The 14,017-nt window shown below is 52.5% G+C and overlaps 1 protein-coding gene across 4 annotated transcripts in view; it reads left to right on the top strand.

The window, feature by feature from the left end:
* ADGRB1 (adhesion G protein-coupled receptor B1) overlaps window positions 1-14,017 on the top strand; it is a 719,771-nt gene that overhangs the window by 276,056 nt on the left and 429,698 nt on the right. The gene's annotated exons all lie outside the window — the stretch shown is intronic.

Genomic DNA, 14,017 nt, shown 5'->3' with positions numbered 1-14,017 from the left:
CCTCCAGGGACGGGACTGTGATCGGTTCCTCCGCCAGGCTGGTGCCTCCAGGGACGGTACTGTGACCGCCTCCACCTGCGCGGCCGATGCCTCCAGAGATGGGACTGTGACCGTCTCCCCCCGGCCGGTGCCTTCAGGGACGGGACTGTGACTGCCTCTGCCCGGTCGGTGCCTCCAGGGACGGGACTGTGACCGGGTCCGGCCGGCCGGTGCCTCCAGGAACGGGACTGTGACCGCCTCTGCCCGGTCGGTGCCTCCAGGAACGGGACTGTGACCGCCTCTGCTTGGCCGATGCCTCCAGGGACAGGACTGTGACCGCCTCCGCCCAGCCTGTGTCTCCAGGGATGGGACTGTGACTGGGTCCGGCCGATGCCTCCAGGGACGTGCCTGTGACCGCCTCCGCCCGGCCGGTGCCTCCAGGGAAGGGCCTGTGACCGCCTCCGCCCGGCCAGTGCCTCCAGGGACGGGACTGTGACTGGGTCCACCCGGCCAGTGCCTCCAGGGACGGGACTATGACCGCCTCCGCCCGGCCGGTGCCTCCAGGGACGGGACTGTGACCGGCTCTAGTGGCGTCTGGATGTCGGGGAGTCTCAGATCACGGGTGGTCAGATCATAAGATCCGTCGAGGGAGAAGAAACAGATAAATGACATTAAAGCCAATGATGTACAGAATTAAAATATGGGGCCCCCAAAAAATATCCTGAATCTTTAGGCACAGGATAATGACTGTGAGGCAAATCCCGGGATATGAAGATGAATTATGACTCCAGTCATAATCCCTCATCACTCCCTGGCAGTGCCCCCTCCCTTCTTGTTCTCAGTGTTCCACTCACACCTCCATGGCCATGTCCTGTGATATGGAGATGAGGTGGTGTGGGAACAATGGACACAGGATGACTCCCTGCCGTCACCCTGTAACAAGAGTTGTATCTCATTAGCAAGGCTATGGAACTAGCTAGACAGAACGACTCCAGTAAAAAATGGTTCATATCTCGCAAGCCATATTTCCGATAAATATGGCAACCATAAAAATGGTGTCTCCGCATGCGGACGAGGCCGGCACACCCTTTTTATGGGAGCAGGACATTGGGAAATGCCCCAGGCGTGATATCAGCCAATGGGGAACTGGCAGACAGGTCATGAGTCCCCTCGTTCTGTAGCTAAATTCATAACTGTCACAATGAGAGCATTGGCGTCCGCCTACGACGCTCCCAGGCAAAGTTATGGCCAATATCCCCTTTGCTGGATAATTCTGATCCATGCAGGGGGAGTGGCAGTGCTTCCCTGTGAGGTCACTAAGGTAGGAGGGGACCTGGATCTGCCCAGGTTGATAACCCTACTTCGGCCATTTTCCAGCGTTCTTTTGCTGGGGGCACGTGTAGGAAACATCTGTGGGAGTTCCTGGAAACCTGGTCTACAGCGCCCCCCTGTGGCCAGACGCAACAAGGTAACTGCTGGAACTGTGTATGCCTGTTTGTAACCCATGCTTTATCTGTAACTTTACTCTGACATATGTATATTCTGTAGATCCCCTATTGTATATATTGTAGTTTCTAGTGTGCTTTAGGCTGATTAAATTATATAATTAATCTTGGGCTGTTCTGTTATCTCGATCTTGAATCCCACGTCTGTGTGTTCGGCTAATAGTTACCGTGAAGCGGTTGGTGGCAGCGAGTTTGTGCCAAGGATTATTGTGGGGAGGCCAGTGAGATTCGGGGAGATTTTATATATTCCGCCCGCGGAGGTCGGGGGAATATATACCCTACTCTCACCGGGGACCCTTCAATAATCGGCATAAGTAGTATAGCGGCCTCCTTGCTTATTGTCGGGCAATTCCATAATTGGCCTGACTATAAGAGGGGCGCTAGAGAGCGCGTCACGTGCTCTGTCTGTCGGTCGGGAGGTATAAAGGAGGGGTGACCCCCACTTGTTACCCCCCGATTGTGACGTACTGGTAGCCAGCGCGGGGGATTTCTGAGTGACCCCCCCGGTGGTTTGTGACATATTGGTGGCATAGCGGTGGGATCGAGATAATAGTGTGTGTGAGTGTGAGACCCATACTCCCAGACACTAAAGACTGCCTGCAGCAGCTGTGGCTGCTGGGGTCTTCAGACTAGCTCAACACTAGAGTGTCAGAGTGCAGATACTGTAAGGTGTGTGGAGGCATCAGGTGTCAGTTCTGTGTCAGTGACCAAAAGTCTGCAAGAATGGCTGATGGCACCAGGAGCAGAGCTATGCAACTGGCCAATGCTAAGGCAGGAGCCGAAGAGAGGGAGGACGGTGCTGTGGACAGCAATGAGGAGGTTGCCCACGAGTCCTCCAGGAGCTCGACGCCAGAAAACCGTTCTGCCGAGGACATTGCGCAACCTGGCACTGCTGGACAAGATGAGGAGGAGCTCACCCAAGGTTCCTCAACGAGCCAGATGCCAGCCCTCCGCTCTGAAAGGGACAGTGAATCGCCTAGCTCTGCAGCGTGCCGCAGATCACCACGTGCCATTCCACCGAGCCTGGGAGGCTCGGATAGCCTTCTTCAAATGGCTATGGCCCTTCTCCAGGCTGGAGACCAGAAGGGCTACAAGGAACTCCTGGCAGAGCGCAGGGCAGAGCGGCACGCAGAGCGTGAGGCTGCGGAGCGAGAGCGGCAGGCAGACCGTGACTACCAGCTGCAGCTAGCTCAGCTCCGGCCCTCATCAGCCACATGTGACCTTCGAGACACCAAACTTCCAAAGGTCCGTGTTGAGGACTTCCCAGTGCTGGAGAAGGATGGAGACTTGGACTCTTTCTTGACTGCTTTTGAACGGACTTGCTTGCAGCACCATCTGGACAAGGACCAGTGGGCCAAATACCTGACCCCCCGTTTAAGGGGTAAGGCCCTGGATATCCTTGGGGACTTGCCTGCTGAGGCAGATCAGGGCTACGACACCATCAAGCGGGCCCTGATCCAACAGTACAACCTCACTCCAGAGTCCTACCGCAAGAAGTTCCGGAGCCTACAGAAGGGACCAAAGGACTCCTGGGCTGACCACCGGCGGGCACTTGCCCGAGCTGCCGACCACTGGACCCAAGGCCTGCAGCTTTCCACCGGACCGGAGATCCTGGACTTGTTCATCACGGAGCAACTCTTGTGGAACTGCCCTGAGGATCTCCGCCAGTTCATCCGAGACCAGAAGCCAAAGGGGTCCACGGCTACAGCTGCCCTTGCCGATGACTACACCAACAACCGGGCCCCTGAGGCCAGGAGAGCGGCCACCAGCAGCACCTGGAGAGGGGGTAAGATGAATTCTGCGACTGCCCCACCTGCCCCTAGACTGCAGGGGGTGTCCCCCTCAACTCCCCTCTCCAGGCCCGTGGCGGAACCAAGACGGTGCCACCAGTGCAACCTACCTGGACACTTCAAGGCCATGTGCCCTCAGCGTCCCAAGGCCCCGGCTCCGTCCCCGTCCCAAGGGCCGCCCAAGGTGTATTGTGTGGGTGGGGGTGGTGGTAGGTCCCTGGACAGCTTCCAACCTGTCACCGTCGGCCGGTCTGTGACCATAGGACTGCGAGACAGCGCCTCGGAGGTGACTCTGGTGCGGCCTGAGATGGTGTCCCCCCAAGACTTGATCCCTGGAAAAACCCTCGCTGTCTCCGGGATTGGAGGCACTGACCCGGCGCTGCCTGTTGCTGACATTTATGTGGATTGGGGCGCAGGGCGGGGGGTGAGGGAGGTGGGGGTAACTGATCGGATCCCTGCAAACGTGCTACTTGGGACAGATTTGGGGCAGATAACCTCCCAGTTTGGGCCCCAACCAAGGGCTGAACCTTCAGCCAGTACTGACATGCCTCCGGACAATGTTAATGTGTTATCTATGAATGATGTAAGGGAGGAGGGAGTGAACTCTGATATTTCTGCTTGCATAGACACCATAGACACACACTCAGCTGCAGCTGTGACAGGGGAGGGGGTCAGAGAAAGGTGTGACAATGCCTCGACAAGTAACCAGCCTGTGAGCTGGGATCTGTTGCCCTCTGCAGGGATAAGCAGAGAGCAGGGTGATGCAGGGGGAGGACCAGTGTGTGGGGTGGGGGCTACCACAGCAAATGTGGGGTCCCCAGAGATTTCACAGCGGGGTTCTGTTGCTGCAGGAGGGGAACAGGCAGGTGAGATTGGGGCCGGTCCAGGAGCGGAAGTGCTCCCAGGTAAGATCTCGGTGCATGGTTCCCCCACAACCGGGGTGTCAGGAAGCCAGGTAGGTCTGCCTGAACCGGCGACTTGGTCAGGAACGGAGGAGGAGCAGGCACGACCCACGGTCGCAGCGGCTGTGGCCGCTGTCACCCGCAGTGGGAGTGCTGGAAGCCAAGGGGCCTCCCGGAGGTCCGATAGCTCTTCCCCTTCTGACCAAGTGGCAGCCGAGTCAGGTGGAGGCCAGGACACAGGTCCCGGGGTACTGACTGAAGATGTGACAGTCTCGTCGATTCTGGCCACATCTAGTCAGGGGTTTCAGGCAGCGTTAGAAGCTGACGACAGCCTGAAAGCTCTTAAGGAGCAGGCGGCACAGCCTCCCTCGGACTCGGACCCGGAGCGAGTGGTCTGGGACCAAGGACGGCTGTACCGGGCCACGGTCCAGCAGGGTTCACCGGAGGCGTGGCCCAGGGACCGACAGTTGGTGGTACCCTATCCGTTCCGGACGGAGTTGTTGCGGATCGCACATGAGATTCCGATGGCCGGACACCTAGGGATCGCTAAGACCAAGGCCAGGTTAAACCAGCATTTCTACTGGCCAAAGATGGGGGCCGATGTGGCTGCCTACTGCCGTTCGTGTGAAACCTGTCAGAGAGTGGGGAAGGCGGGGCCACGCCCCAAAGCCCCACTGGTATCTCTGCCCATCATCGATGAGCCTTTCAGGAGGGTGGCTGTGGATCTGGTCGGCCCGCTGGCCATCCCCAGCAGCTCCGGGAAACGCTTCATACTGACGGTAGTGGACTATGCCACCCGGTACCCAGAAGCAGTGGCCTTGTCGTCCATTCGGGCTGACAAGGTGGCCACCGCATTGCTGGAGATTTTCTCCCGAGTGGGTTTTCCCCAGGAAATGCTCACTGACCGGGGGACCCAATTCATGTCCCAGCTGATGGAGGCCCTCTGTAAGCAAGTCCAGGTGCGACATCTGGTGGCCAGCCCGTACCATCCACAGACTAATGGCCTGTGCGAGCGGTTTAATGGCACCTTAAAGCAGATGCTTAAGATGTTGGTCGACTCCCATGGGCGTGACTGGGAGCGGTATCTCCCACACCTGTTATTTGCTTACCGGGAGGTTCCACAGGCCTCAACAGGATTCTCACCGTTTGAGCTCCTGTACGGGCGACGTGTGCGGGGCCCCCTGGCTCTGGTGAAAGAGGCTTGGGAAGGGGATTTGGCCACCCCTGGAGTGTCGGTTATCGAGTATGTCATGCGCTTCCGGGACAAAATGCAGGCCTTGACGCAACTGGTACACGACAATATGGCTCAAGCCCAGGCCGATCAGAAGCGTTGGTACGACCAGAACGCTTGTGAGAGGACCTACCAAGTGGGTCAAAAGGTGTGGGTACTGGTCCCCGTACCACAGGACAAGCTTCAGGCAGCCTGGGAAGGCCCATACCTCGTGTACCAGCAGCTCAACCCTGTGACGTACCTGGTCACCCTGGACCCTGCCCGTGGAAGGCGGAAGCCCTTCCATGTGAACATGATGAAGGCACATAATGAGCGGGAGGCATGTGCGCTCCCCGTGTGCAACCTGCCCGAGGAGGGAGAAGCGGAAACCCTCTTGGATATGCTAGCCCAGGTTAGGGCAGGCGGATCCATTGAGGATGTGGAGGTTGGCCACCAGCTCTTGGAAGACCAACGGTCCCAGCTGTGGGCCACCCTCCTCCCCTTCCGGGGGTTGTTTACCAACCAGCCCGGAAGGACTGACTTGGCTGTCCATCACGTGGACACTGGGGATCATCCCCCGATCCGGCGTTCAGCATATCGGGTCTCCCTGGAGGTGCAGCAACACATGCGCCAGGAGATTGACGAGATGCTGAAGCTGGGGGTGATCCAGGCATCCAACAGCGCTTGGGCCTCGCCTGTAGTCCTCGTCCCTAAGAATGACCGAACCACTCGGTTCTGCGTGGACTACAGGGGGCTCAATGCGGTCACGGTCGCCGATGCGTACCCAATGCCACGCATCGATGACCTGCTCGATCAGTTGGCCGGGGCTCAGTACCTGACCATCATGGATCTGAGCCGGGGATATTGGCAGATCCCCCTGACTCGCAAGGCCAGGGAACGCTCTGCCTTTATTACCCCATTTGGACTGTACGAGTCCACGGTGATGCCATTCGGGATGAGGAATGCCCCTGCCACTTTCCAGCGGATGGTCAACACCCTGCTCAAGGGACTTGAAGGGTACGCGGCCGCGTACCTGGATGACATTGCCGTCTTCAGTCCCACCTGGGAGGACCACCTAGAGCATCTAGCACAGGTGCTCAGGCGGATCCACCGGGCAGGTTTGACCATCAAGCCGGGAAAGTGTCAGCTGGCCATGAGCGAGGTCCAGTACCTCGGTCACCGGGTAGGTGGGAGAACACTGAAGCCCGAGCCTGAGAAAGTGGAAGCCATCGCATCCTGGCCCACCCCCAGGACCAAGAAGCAGGTGATGTCCTTCTTGGGGACCGCTGGGTACTATAGGAGGTTTGTTCCATGCTATAGTAGCCTGGCAAAGCCCTTGACGGACCTCACCAAAAAGAAGCTGCCCTCTGCAGTCGATTGGACAATGGACTGCGAGACAGCCTTCCGGGCCCTAAAGGACGCCCTGTCCAGCCCGCCCGTGCTACAGGCAGCCGACTTCACGCGGCCGTTTGTAGTACAGACCGACGCCAGTGACTTCGGCCTCGGTGCGGTGCTCAGCCAGGTGGACTCTGCGAGCCAAGAGCACCCAGTCTTGTACCTGAGCAGGAAGCTGTTACCAAGGGAAGTTGCCTATTCCACGATGGAGAAGGAGTGCCTGGCCATAGTGTGGGCCCTGCAGCGTCTGCAACCCTATCTATACGGGCGCCACTTCATCGTGGAGACGGACCACAATCCCCTCAGCTGGTTGCACACCGTCTCTGGGACGAATGGGCGATTGTTGCGATGGAGCCTTGCGCTCCAGCAATACAACTTCACCATTCGCCACAAAAGGGGCCGTGACCACGGTAACGCAGACGGGCTGTCCCGACAAGGAGAGGTCGCGGACGGGCGCACGGGGGAACACCGGAGTGTGCTGCCCCCTAGCGCCCTCAAAAGGGGGGAGGTGTGAGGCAAATCCCGGGATATGAAGATGAATTATGACTCCAGTCATAATCCCTCATCACTCCCTGGCAGTGCCCCCTCCCTTCTTGTTCTCAGTGTTCCACTCACACCTCCATGGCCATGTCCTGTGATATGGAGATGAGGTGGTGTGGGAACAATGGACACAGGATGACTCCCTGCCGTCACCCTGTAACAAGAGTTGTATCTCATTAGCAAGGCTATGGAACTAGCTAGACAGAACGACTCCAGTAAAAAATGGTTCATATCTCGCAAGCCATATTTCCGATAAATATGGCAACCATAAAAATGGTGTCTCCGCATGCGGACGAGGCCGGCACACCCTTTTTATGGGAGCAGGACATTGGGAAATGCCCCAGGCGTGATATCAGCCAATGGGGAACTGGCAGACAGGTCATGAGTCCCCTCGTTCTGTAGCTAAATTCATAACTGTCACAATGAGAGCATTGGCGTCCGCCTACGACGCTCCCAGGCAAAGTTATGGCCAATATCCCCTTTGCTGGATAATTCTGATCCATGCAGGGGGAGTGGCAGTGCTTCCCTGTGAGGTCACTAAGGTAGGAGGGGACCTGGATCTGCCCAGGTTGATAACCCTACTTCGGCCATTTTCCAGCGTTCTTTTGCTGGGGGCACGTGTAGGAAACATCTGTGGGAGTTCCTGGAAACCTGGTCTACAGCGCCCCCCTGTGGCCAGACGCACAAGGTAACTGAGTGAATTGCATACCTGTTTGTAAACCATGCTTTGCTTGTAACTTTACTCTGACATATGTATATTCTGTAGATTCCCTATTGTATATATTGTAGTTTCTAGTGTGCTTTAGGCTGATTAAATTATATAATTAATCTTGGGCTGTTCTGTTATCTCGATCTTGAATCCCACGTCTGTGTGTTCGGCTAATAGTTACCGTGAAGCGGTTGGTGGCAGCGAGTTTGTGCCAAGGATTATTGTGGGGAGGCCAGTGAGATTCGGGGAGATTTTATATATTCCGCCCGCGGAGGTCGGGGGAATATATACCCTACTCTCACCGGGGACCCTTCAATAATCGGCATAAGTAGTATAGCGGCCTCCTTGCTTATTGTCGGGCAATTCCATAATTGGCCTGACTATAAGAGGGGCGCTAGAGAGCGCGTCACGTGCTCTGTCTGTCGGTCGGGAGGTATAAAGGAGGGGTGACCCCCACTTGTTACCCCCCGATTGTGACGTACTGGTAGCCAGCGCGGGGGATTTCTGAGTGACCCCCCCGGTGGTTTGTGACAATGACACTATTAATAATTTTGAGTCTCTGACTGTTGATGCGATGTGTCTGTATTTCATGCGTAAGATTTCCTCTTGTGAAACCTAAAATAAAGTAATCATCACCCTGTATATTAAGGACTCATCACTGATCAGGAGCGAGCAATCAAAGACCCTGCGTATAATCAAGAGGACAACAATAAGGAAATCACAGCAGAGCGGGGGAAGGGCGTCCACATAATACAGCAAACCACAGACCTAGAAAAACAATACTGATCCGGAGTTACCTCCTGTATTATACTCCAGAGCTGCACTCACTATTCTGCTGGTGCAGTCACTGTGTACATACATTACATTACTGATCCGGAGTTACCTCCTGTATTATACTCCAGAGCTGCACTCTCTATTCTGCTGGTGCAGTCACTGTGTACATACATTACATTACTGATCCTGAGTTACCTCCTGAATTATACTCCAGAGCTGCGCTCACTATTCTGCTGGTAGAAATGTTTGACAATTGTACCTGAGCTCTTATAATGCAGGAGACAGTTTTGTTTTCTCATCAGATTGTGGTATTATGTGTTGGGGGCACCATATGGCGGCACATGGGGCGCTTACACTCCGAGGACCAGTCCCGGTTATTGAGTCTTGTATATGGGTTTTGTGTTACTATTGAAACAAATGAAATGATACATTGTAGAGACATGAAATAAGGGATAATTCTATGAGCGGAGACTTCACCATCGACCTGATGATTGTAAAGTCCTAATTATGGGACTGATGAAGTCACATGATCATTTGAATGGTTTCCATCTTTTAATTAAAGCATTGGCCGTGTTTATTGGACTGTGAATTGTGCTTCTGCCGAGGAGGGAGCTCCCGGGATCCTGCTTCAGTCTCTGCTTCCTTTTGGGTGATAAGATTTACAGATCATTAATTTTACAGTATCTGGAGCTTCAGCGTAAATAAAAGAGATGGTTCACTGGACTGAACTTCCCATATCCACGGGGCCGGCTACGAAAAATTACAAGTGATTGGAAAGGGATGTTTTATTTTTAATTTTTAAGACTTACATTAATTTCCTATGTTAAAGGTATTATAGATAGTAGTAGAGCACCCTCAATGATCATCTGAGCAAAAGGATAGGGCCCCAGCAATTCATTATGATCTACCTGCAGCTACCACTAGGGGGAGCTCCTTGTATACAGAGACACATGATAAGATCCTGTCTGCAGCCACCACTAGGGGGAGCTCCTTGTATACAGAGATACATGATAAGATCCTGTCTGCAGCCACCACTAGGGGGAGCTCTGTGTATACAGAGATACGTGATAAGATCCTGTCTGCAGCCACCACTAGGGGGAGCTCCCTGTATACAGAGATACATGATAAGATCCTGTCTGCAGCCACCACTAGGGGGAGCTCCCTGTATACAGAGATACATGATAAGATTCTGTCTGCAGCCACCACTAGGGGGAGCTCCTTGTATACAGAGATACATGATAAGATCCTGTCTGCAGCCACAACTAGGGGGATCTTCCTGTATACAAAGATACATGATAAGATCCTGTCTGCAGACACCACTAGGGGGAGCTCCCTGTATACAGAGATACATGATAAGATTCTGTCTGCAGCCACCACTAGGGGGAGCTCCTTGTATACAGAGATACATGATAAGATCCTGTCTGCAGCCACCACTAGGGGGAGCTGCCTATATACAGAGATACATGATAAGATCCTGTCTGCAGCCACCACTAGGGGGAGCTCCTTGTATACAGAGATACATGATAAGATTCTGTCTGCAGCCACCACTAGGGGGAGCTCTGTGTATACAGAGATACGTGATAAGATCCTGTCTGCAGCCACCACTAGGGGGAGCTCCCTGTATACAGAGATACATGATAAGATCCTGTCTGCAGCCACCACTAGGGGGAGCTCCCTGTATACAGAGATACATGATAAGATCCTGTCTGCAGCCACCACTAGGGGGAGCTCCCTGTATACAGAGATACATGATAAGATTCTGTCTGCAGCCACCACTAGGGGGAGCTCCTTGTATACAGAGATACATGATAAGATTCTGTCTGCAGCCACCACTAGGGGGAGCTCCCTGTATACAGAGATACATGAAAAGATCCTGTCTGCAGCCACCACTAGGGGGAGCTCCCTGTATACAGAGATACATGATAAGATCCTGTCTACAGCCACCACTAGGGGGAGCTCCCTGTATACAGAGATACATGATAAGATCCTGTCTGCAGCCATGTATTTGTCGCCTATCCAGGGGATTAGTAATTGTTCCCTTTTTGGGGAGCAGTTATTATTTATGGGGTACCCCTTATAAAACTATGTGAAATCGCTCCTGTAACACAAGTGAACTTTGATGACGATTTTGCTGCGAGATCCATTGAATTAATTGTTGTTGTTTTGCCTGTTGCTCGTCTTCGGTGTGTACTCAGCGGGGGACGGATGATATTTAATATTTTAAAAATAAAATTCTAAAAATAAAGAAATTAAAATTAAATTATGAATTTTTACTTTATATTAAAACATGTTTTTTTCATTTCCCTCCTTATTAAAAAACATTAGAAAATCTCTTAATGTTCATTAAAGCTATAAAGCGGCGGTTCTTCTCCTGCGGGGGGCGGAGCGGCGGTGGTATCGCACCCATAGACACTTTATTAAGTCTAGCAGGAAATTACACTGGAGAACGCGCAGGTCCCCATCACCTCGCTCAGTATTACAATAATGAATGTTTCTCTCCGTCTTCTCCTGGTTTGGGACTAATTAGCCTTTTCGCTGCTGCTGACAGTGTACGGATAATTAGCTGTATCACTTAATTTAACTCTTGTTTGTCCTGTTTACATTTTAAGCTCCTCCCACATAAATGTAGAGGTTTATTCTATATGTGGTTATGATGTGAATTTTTTTCTGTATACGACCCTGATCTCATGGTATGAGGGTAGGCTTAAAATTCAGCACCGATCATTAGCCAGTAGAGTGGAGAGCTGCCCAAAGATTGTCATCACGCCCTGGTATGACATAGCCAGAATGATGAAATCTGGTGGATCCCTGATACGTTCCTTACAACACGCACATTTCATCCAACAAAGGTAGGCTTAATATTCAGCACCGATCATTAGCCAGTAGAGTAGAGAGCTGTCCAAGGATTGTCATCAAGCCCTGGTATTACATGGCCAGTATGATGAAATCTGGTGGATCCCCGGTGCGTTTCTTACAACACCCAGATTTCATTCAACAAGGGTAGGCTTAATATTCAGCACCGATGATTAGCCAGTAGAGTAAAGAGCTGCCCAAGGATTATCACCACGTCCTGGTATGACATAGCCAGAATGATGAAATCTGGTGGATCCCCGGTGCGTTCCTTACAACATGCACATTTCATCCAACAAGGATAGGCTTAATCTTCAGCACTGATCATTAGCCAGTAGAGTGGAGAGCTGCCCAAAGATTGTCATCACGTCCTGGTATTTCATAGCCAGAATAATGAAATCTGGTGGATCCCCGGTGCGTTCCTTACAACATGCACATTTCATCCAACAAGGGTAGGCTTAATATTCAGCACCGATCATTAGCCAGTAAAGTGGAGAGCTTCCGAAAGATTGTCACCACGTCCTGGTATTACATAGCTAGAATGATTAAATGTGGTGGATCTTGATGCGTTCCTTACAACACCCAGATTTCATTCAACAAGGGTAGGCTTAACATTCAGCACCGATCTTTAGCCAGTTAAGTGGAGAGCTGTCCAAAGATTGTCACCACGCCCTGGTATTACATGGCCAGAATGATTAAATGTGGTGGATCTCGATGCGTTCCTTACAACACCCAGGTTTCATCTAACAAGGATAGGCTTAATCTTCATCACCGATCATTGGGCAGTAGAGTGGAGAGCTGCCCAAGGATTGTCACCACGTCCTGTTATTACATGGCCAGAATGATGAAATCTGGTTGATCCTCGACGCGTTACCTACAACACCCAGATGATTTCATCCAACAAGGGTAGGCTTAACCTTCAGCACAGGGACTCCAGGGTTTTGCCTAACACAAATTTATACACCCTGGTGATGCTACATGATCTTCGTGATACTTAGTATTTTTCACCATAGCTATGGTCGAGCTTAGGATTCTGTGAAGGACCTGATCTCAGCACTACTAAGGTCTTGGATACATGAAATAAGTACAGAATTGTAATTCATGGCATGTGGTCTGCAAATTAAAGCAGGGATATTTTATCAGCAGCCCTGCTGTGTTTTGAGATTGCGAAGGTAAGAAACGAACATCTTTTAGCCAAAATAATCTGGTGCGTTCCTTACAACACACAGATTTCATCCAACAAGGGTAGGCTTGACATTCAGCATCAGGACTCCACTGTTCTTTGTCTAATACAAATGAATGCATCCTGGTGATAGTACAGCTCTATGTGACACTGTTCTTCACCATAACTGTGTGGTCAGACTTATCAGTCTGTGAAGGGCCTGATCTCAGCACTTCTAAGGTCCTGGATACATGAAAGAAACAAGTAAATAATTGTAATTCAAGACATGCGGACTGCAAATTAAAGGATGGATATTTTAGTAGCAGCCCTGCTGTGATTTGAGATTGCGAGGATAAGAAACTAACATTTTTAACCAAAATAATCTACATGATTTGGAAGAAATGGTCACAATTTACCAGGTCCCTTATTGAAAGAATTGGACAGAATGTTTTGGTGACAGTGGGGGAAAGCAGCAGCTCCGGCGGTTGTGAGATGGAGCTCAGGTGGTGGTAAGATGGCAGATCCCATGTGGTGAGGCAACAGCTCCAGTGGTAGTGAGGTGGCAGCTCCGGTGGTGATGAGGTGTCAGCTCCGGTGGTGATGAAATGGTAGCTCCAGTGGTGGTGACGTTTCAGTTCCAGTGGTGGTGAGGTTTCAGCTCCAGTGGTGGTGAGGTGGCAGCTCCAGTGGTGGTGATATGGCAGCTCTGGTGGTGGAGAGATGTCAGCTCTGGTGGTGGTGAGGTGGAAGCTTCAGTGGTGGTGAGGTTGCAACTCTGCTGGTAATGAGGTGACAGCTCTGGCGGTGGTGAGGTGATCGCTTCGGTAGCGGTGAGGTGATAGCTGTTGTGGTGGTGAGGCGAGAGCTCCCTCTAGTGGTGGTGAGCTGACAGATCCAGTGGTGGTGAGGTGGCAGCTCTGGTGGTTGTGAGGTGGCAGCTCCAGTAGTGGTGAGGCGGCAGCTCTGGTGGTGATAAGGTGGGCGCTCTGGTGACTGTGAAGTGAGAGCTGTGGTGGTGGTGAGGTTACAGCTCCCACTAGTGGTGGTGAGGTGGCAGCTCTAGTGGTGGTGAGGTGGCAGCTCTAGTTGTGGTGTGGTGACAGGTCCCTCCAGTGGTGGTGAGGTGGCAGCTCTAGTGGTAGAGAGAGAGAGAGGTCTTGAGAGGACTAAAAATTCCATGTGCAAATATATTGAGAGAAGA

Source organism: Anomaloglossus baeobatrachus, chromosome 6, assembly GCF_048569485.1.
Source record: "Anomaloglossus baeobatrachus isolate aAnoBae1 chromosome 6, aAnoBae1.hap1, whole genome shotgun sequence".
NCBI lineage: Eukaryota > Metazoa > Chordata > Amphibia > Anura > Aromobatidae > Anomaloglossus > Anomaloglossus baeobatrachus.
The sequence above is the reverse complement of the archived record's forward strand: the minus strand, read 5'-3'. Positions and strand labels throughout refer to the sequence as shown.